Consider the following 7,940-nt stretch of genomic DNA (forward strand, 5'->3'; position numbering starts at 1 on the left):
ATTATGTGTTTTCATAGTGTGTGGTATTGTATTTAATTTGCACATTAAAATATATATTATTTATTGATAATTTTCTCTTATCACACTCGCATACGCAGTAATTTTGTTTAGTTTAAAAACTTTTACTTCATGTCATGTATAGGAAGTATTAGGGCACCATCATAAGCTTCACACTTTATCAGATGTAAAAAACCAAGGCCCATAATTCTGTCCTGGCAAGTTATTATACAAATGTAATTATAAAACTTTTTTACTTTAACAAGAATGGTTCATCATTGTTTCTACTACAGTTTCAAATAAAAACGTATGATTTCTTACTTTATTCTTCTAACGTCAGGATATACAGCGAATATCTTAGTTTATAAATATATTTCTTATTATATGTTGCATATGTTATCAAGATTAATGTCTTCATCCTCCGTTAGGGAAGCGCAAACACGGTCTAGCAGAAAGGGTGTATTCATTTAAAAACAATATAAATATACAGTGGCTAACCGGTTAAAAATATCCGCAACTCTCACGAAAAACACCAAAGTGACGCCATCTTGGAAGTAAGTTCCTACTAACCTCACTTAAACGCGGTAAGCTCCTGTATACGCATGCCCCCCCCCCCTCCGCCCATGAATGACAGGTAATTGTGTAATTTTTTAAGGGGGGGGGGTGGACGTTCTCTAAGATGTCAAATCAGGGTTTTTGGTAATTACAAATAGCTTTTATGAAGAATAAGATTCATTTACTTGTACACATTTACATCCGCTAGTTCGGAAAAACTGAGGGGTTGTAATAAAAATGAGTTTTTTTATTAATTTGTAAAATACAATAAAATATACATAGTTCAATTACCGAAAACAAAAAAAAAAGATTAAAAAAATAAAGTCATTATCAAATTCTGATTTACTGACAAAACAAAAAAGAATTCGTATACATGTATTTACAAATAGGTAAAGGAATCTCAATATTTATTTATTTTTGAAAAATCATGATACATGTATGCCAATACATGAATATATATGTTTATCTTTTCAACCAACTGCTTTGGATAAATGAGAATAAGTACCCAAAATACGTTCGCCCCATGCTATTTGGGCCATTCATTGAGGCTAATATGTCGATGCAGTAGTAAAGCATGACTAACAATTTGAGTCGCGCTCTGAGAAAACCGGACTTAGCGCTTAAAGTGTCGTCCCAGATTAGCCTGTGCAGCCCGCACAGGCTTTTAAAGGAAGACTCTTCTTCGCAAACATCGAGTTAAGGCGAAAGTGCCGTCCCTGATTAGCCTATACGGATTGCACAGGTTAATCTGGGACGAGACGTTACGCACAGGGATTTAACCCCGTTTTCCCAGAGCGAAGCACAATTACCGGATGGCAGATTGTATCGTAATACAATAAACCGAATTTATGGTAATAAATAAGGTAATATAGTAGTCATGTGTACATGTAAACCGGTTTGACATGTTCAAACTTTACATGTATTGCTTCAAGTCTGTTCTTGCATGACGATGATTACAGACACAGTATGCATAATTCTGATATAAGATTCAGTTTTAATGGGTTTTCAACCTTCGATCATTTATTTCCACGAGAATTGAGTTCCTGTATATACCGAATGATGAATGCGCTTGAATCGTTTAATTATCGTTTAAGATTGGAATTTTTAATACAGGCCACGATTTCTTGAGAAAAAAAGTTTGAACAGAATAATCCATGCTCCTTATCGCCATATACAGTACACGCATTTCATTTTGTAAGTATCACAAGGTTTTCCGGTAATTGAAAATTAATTGTGAACTATTATTTTATGCAACGCCATCATCTTTAAAATAGTTATATAAATCAATGATATAAATGACTAAAGCCATGTATTCTAAAATAGGGCTTATGCACGGCCGTTAATCACGCGCGCCACATCTTTTTTTTGAGATGCGTTAATAAATGAGTCAATGCTACTTCCGAGGTGGCGCTAAGGCCCGGATGTTCTGAAATTTAACTGATTATTTTACATGGTGATTAGATTTTATATGATTTTTTTCAACATATTTCGCATTGTTTTTAAAAATCTTCAAATGTAGTGCGATTCAGCGATTATAAATTCATCCAAAGAAATACAGAAACATTAAATCACAATCCATTTGGAAACTCAGTCAATTAAATCGCTAATTATATAAAATATTTTTGAACCTGTACGAGTGAATGCGTTCACAAAAAACAACGGCTTCTAGCCGATCTAATAGATAAACTTCCTTTTTGCAAAAAGAGATGGAGCCAATGCCAAGGAGGTGGCGCCCAGATTAGGAATTGGCGCCTATTTTCATGAAAAGCTATTTTAAAGTGAAATATTGTATTATTGGTTTCTATAACTGTATTTTTAAGTGTGTTTCCTTGACGGTGGAATTAAGTCCCACTCATTCAATTTGTCTAGTGTTTAAGGAAAGCTATTTGGTCCTAATCTGGCATAATTTGTGCATCTAATGACATTTCACACATTAGCACGTTTTCACGAGTTATTGACGGTATTTTTAAGACAGATATACTCGAGATATTAAGTAGACTCGAAACAAATGTTCAACATAGGTTTTAAATGACATGCATTAAACAGACTGTCGGTAAGGAAATTTCTGACTAACATGCGTATAGATAAACGCTGTTATACAATTCACGTCAATAATTATATCAGTTTCTATATTTGGTTGCAACGAACTGTTCAAATTGTATCTTTAAGACACGGGGAGAATGTATTAAATAATGGATTAAATTTTAGGTAAATATAATCTAATGAAACACGTTTCAAGCCATAACTTGAATTAAATAATTAAGTTAGTATTTGACTTGTTTTAAAATTCATAATTAAGCGTGTCTCAGAAGGACGGCGATCTGGGAAAACGGGGCTTACAGCATCTGCGTAAAGTGTCGTCCCAGACTAGCAAGTACACTTCGCACAGGCTAACCAGGGACGCAGCTTTCCGCTTGTATGGTACTTTTCGTTTAAAGGAAGTCTACTTTTTAGCGAAAATCCAGGTGAGGCGGAAAGTGTCGTCCCTGATAAGCCTGTGCGGACTAAACAGGCTAACTTGGTACATCACTTTACGCGCATAAGCCCAGCTTTTTTTCCAAGAGCGTGGATCGGTCATCAACGAAATTTGATGTCCCACTAATAATAATAGTTTACAGTATTAAGTATAAGAATTGGTTATTGGAAACCATGATGAATGCGGCCTTAAGTCAAAGGTGTCTTTTCAGAAATCCCAATCCGCTCAACGCCGCTGGCGACCCTCAGAGGTCTGAATATGACGCCACGAGTATGACGTACCTAGACATCTCCGCAGCGCACGTGACCCCCAAACACCACTTCCTGGAGCCATTCATGACCTTCTGGAAGAGCGTGGTACCGGAACTGCTCACTGCGACCTCGCAGAACGCGACATCTCCGCTTGTGTGCCCTGAGGAAATCGGTCACACGATTAAAGTAAACTTAGTCTCGGCTGATAACATCATCATCGCTCTCTCCATGGTCTCCTTCTGTCTGCTATGCGCATGCGTGTTGCTCGTCTGCTTATCGGTAGCGAGGGAGTCGACATTGTATGGCAACAGCAAGAACGAGGTGATGAAGACCCCAAACTTGAGCGAGACCCCCTCTATTTCCGGCCCGAGCGACAGCTGACTCTAAGAGTCATCATGGGTCCTGTTTTATAGCGCAGAAAATGTGAAGCAAACCCATTATGAGCTTCGTTCTAAGAAACTTGGGCTTAATGCATGTGAGTAAAGTGTCGTCCCAGATTAGCCTGTTCAGACCGCATGTGAGTAAAGTGACGTCCCAGATTAGCCTGTCCAGTCCGCATGTGAGTAAAGTGTCGTCCCAGATTAGCCTGTCCAGACCGCATGTGAGTAAAGTGTCGTCCCAGATTAGCCTGTCCAGTCCGCATGCGAGTAAAGTGTCGTCCCAGATTAGCCTGTTCAGACCGCATGTGAGTAAAGTGTCGTCCCAGATTTGCCTGTCCAGTCCGCATGCGAGTAAAGTGACGTCCCAGATTAGCCTGTCCAGACCGCATGTGAGTAAAGTGTCGTCCCAGATTAGCCTGTCCAGTCCGCATGTGAGTAAAGTGTCGTCCCAGATTAGCCTGTCCAGTCCGCATGTGAGTAAAGTGTCGTCCCAGATTAGCCTGTCCAGTCCGCATGTGAGTAAAGTGTCGTCCCAGATTAGCCTGTCCAGACCGCATGTGAGTAAAGTGTCGTCCCAGATTAGCCTGCCCAGACCGCATGTGAGTAAAGTGTCGTCCCAGATTAGCCTGTCCAGTCCGCATGCGAGTAAAGTGACGTCCCAGGTTAGCCTGTTCAGTCCGCATGCGAGTAAAGTGTCGTCCCAGATTAGCCTGCCCAGACCGCATGTGAGTAAAGTGTCGTCCCAGATTAGCCTGCCCAGACCGCATGTGAGTAAAGTGTCGTCCCAGATTAGCCTGTCCAGACCGCATGTGAGTAAAGTGTCGTCCCAGATTAGCCTGCCCAGACCGCATGTGAGTAAAGTGTCGTCCCAGATTAGCCTGCCCAGACCGCATGTGAGTAAAGTGTCGTCCCAGATTAGCCTGCCCAGACCGCATATGAGTAAAGTGTCGTCCCAGATTAGCCTGCCCAGACCGCATGTGAGTAAAGTGTCGTCCCAGATTAGCCTGCCCAGACCGCATATGAGTAAAGTGTCGTCCCAGATTAGCCTGCCCAGACCGCATGTGAGTAAAGTGTCGTCCCAGATTAGCCTGCCCAGACCGCATGTGAGTAAAGTGTCGTTCCAGATTAGCCTGTCCAGTCCGCATGTGAGTAAAGTGTCGTCCCAGATTAGCCTGCCCAGACCGCATGTGAGTAAAGTGTCGTCTTAGATTAGCCTGCCCAGTCCGCATGTGAGTAAAGTGTCGTCCCAGATTAGCCTGTCCAGTCCGCATGTGAGTAAAGTGTCGTCCCAGATTAGCCTGTCCAGTCCGCATGTGAGTAAAGTGTCGTCCCAGATTAGCCTGCCCAGACCGCACAGGCTAACTATGGACAATACTTTCCTCTAGAGGTCTCCTTTGAACGAAAACTTCCATAAAAGCGGAATGCACATGCTTATTTGGAATGACACTTTATGCGCATATATTAAGCCCAATTGTCCATGAACGCGGCTCAAATCATATAGAGGATATTTGTTGGATTCGGTGGATTATCGATTTTAATTCACGAGTGATCATAGAAAATAATATTTTCACGAGTGGCGCAGCCACGAGTAAAAATATACATTTTATATGATCACGAGTGAATTAAAATCGATAATCCACCGAACCCAACAATTTTTCTTTTTATTTTATGCTTTATTTCACAGTTTATATACATTGTTAAAGAGTTTAACTAAAGAATTACGTTGGGAAAATGACGTCATTTCGTCCAAAAAATGACGTCATTTAAAATAAACAGTGAAAATTATCGATAATTTTCACTGATAATTTTCATTGTTTGAAACAGTGAAATTATCAGTTTTAATTCACTGATATTTCTCTATAAACCACCGGAAAGTATAAAATAAAAACTTTTATTATTTTTTTATGTTGCAGTCGGTTACGTTAATATTAATTTTGTCTGAGCAACAATCCATTTAATTCATTAGACTCTAGATTTTTAACAACAACAACAACAACAACAACAACATTTATTTCGGCAATTAAGCTACAAATAAGCTTCTAGCCTACAAATAGATAAAGCAAATGGTAATTCTTCAGGTAAAGATTGCTGTGATTGTTAGTTGAATACAGAGGAAGAAAGATATTAGTATTACAGGTCAAAGATCGTGAATGCAATGTTAGTGCTTGATGGTCATTAAGTATTTATTTGTTAACATAAACATAATATACCGAATTCGCTTTTTGGTATATTGAGAAAACTATTTAGAATATATAAATATTACAATAGTGCATGCTTTTGACATAATGAGAAAACTATTTTTACTATCGACATAGTAAAACCAATATTTCACATATACAATGTAGTATTAATGGTACCAATATTTCACATATACAGCATAGTATAAATGGTACATGTTATCGATGAAAATGTTGACTAATGTACATATATATATATATACATTAACATAGTAAAACTAGTATTTTACATACACTCTCAATAAATAAAATGATGTATGTTTAACAAGTAACATGACATTTATTACATATTCTATTCACTACCTTGAAGTACATTGAACGTTTTATTGTCTTGCCAGTAGCAAGTATCTCGCCATAGTATTAGTATTCAAATATGTTCGTATGAACTGAATGTTTAGAGCATTTTGCGTGGTTTACGACTAAATTTGGTTGACGAAGAGTGTACAAATGATTGTGTATAGTATATGATATGTACGCTAATGTGTTCTAGTATTAATGTAAAAATATATGTTTATTAGCGCGTTGTTTTACAATTATTTTGTTCTTTAACAAATTGTATAAAGTATTTATATGTATAAGAGTTTCAAAAGTTATATCCTATGTGTTAACATACATTTAATATTATTATTTAGATAATAAAATATACGAAAAGATTAACTGTTTTGGATGTATTTCCACTTATATCATATTAAGTTCGAATAACCATTACATACGCATATACAATTAATTTATTTTGAGTTACCACGTAAACATTAAAAAGTACAAGCTATAATTTTTTTTCCTAAACTGGCCCATTCTTTTTTATTCACAATCAAAGATAATTCTTATTAAAGATTAATTTTAAGTTCAATTAATCTGATCATGATTGTATCCAGTAAATGACATTGAAAACTAATGCACACATTAAATGGTATGATCAATTCTTATTGAGAGAAAAACATATTTTCTGCAAACATCGTGACGGAATCAGACCTATTTAGTTTAACACTATTTATATATTTGTATTCTGTAATAAATAGTTGTGGATTGTCTCACATAATGCTGTCTTAGGCGCGGAAGCCCTCATAAACTTCGAAAGACACACATTTGTTTAATATAAATAATAAAGGACTACACGTGTCGATGCTAAACCCCCACATAACAAACATGTATAGTTGTTCCCATATTAGAGGTAACATAATCAAATGTAGAACTCATGTTGATTGTATTATTTATGGTAAACGTATGCCTTCATTGATAACAGAAGTTACAGTTCTACTTAAAGCTGAATAACAATCGAACATGTGTGGAGCCGCGCTCTGGGAAAACGGGGCTTAATGCATGTGCGTCAATCGTTATCCATGATTAGCTTTAGGCTAATCAGGGGCGACTCTTTCCGCCTTAACTGGATTGTCGTTTTAAAGAGACCTCATGTAAACGAAACAGTCCATACAAACGGAAAGCCCTCTGCGGACTGCACAGGCTATAACGGGATGACTCTTCCCGCGTTTGAATTAAGCCCAGTTTTCACAGAACGAGGCTTATATCATCTTAAATCTCTCGTATCCTACAACGTTATGGCGTCTGACATTATTTAAAGTTGAAAACGGTATTCAGTGATCGAATCTAATAAACAATAGACCAACGGTACTGATTTAACTTTGCACGTACAATCTTTTTAATATAAAGCGAACGTTAAATACATTTCGAGTAATTTAATACATGTTTAAGCCAATTTGGAATTTTACTGCAAATGGCCAAATGCTACAAGTAAACAGTTCTCTTTAGTAATTATAATGACCAAGTCAGTTCAGTTTTTAGAAGGGTGTAGTTCAAATAAAGTATTATTTATTTAAACAATCATTTCCGATATTACTACGCTATTGATGGACATGTTATGTCAGTCTAGATTTCTCACACAATTACCATAAAATAGACGTTGGAATACATGGTAATGTTGCTGTTTTTTTTTAAATGTGTACACTAAATGAGAACATGCGCCTAAAAAACTATTCTATATATTCAGTGTTTTAAAGGCTAAAACCTTATATTTACGTTGCGACCA

This window comes from Dreissena polymorpha, chromosome 12 (genome assembly GCF_020536995.1).
Source record: "Dreissena polymorpha isolate Duluth1 chromosome 12, UMN_Dpol_1.0, whole genome shotgun sequence".
Classification (NCBI taxonomy): Eukaryota; Metazoa; Mollusca; class Bivalvia; order Myida; family Dreissenidae; genus Dreissena; species Dreissena polymorpha.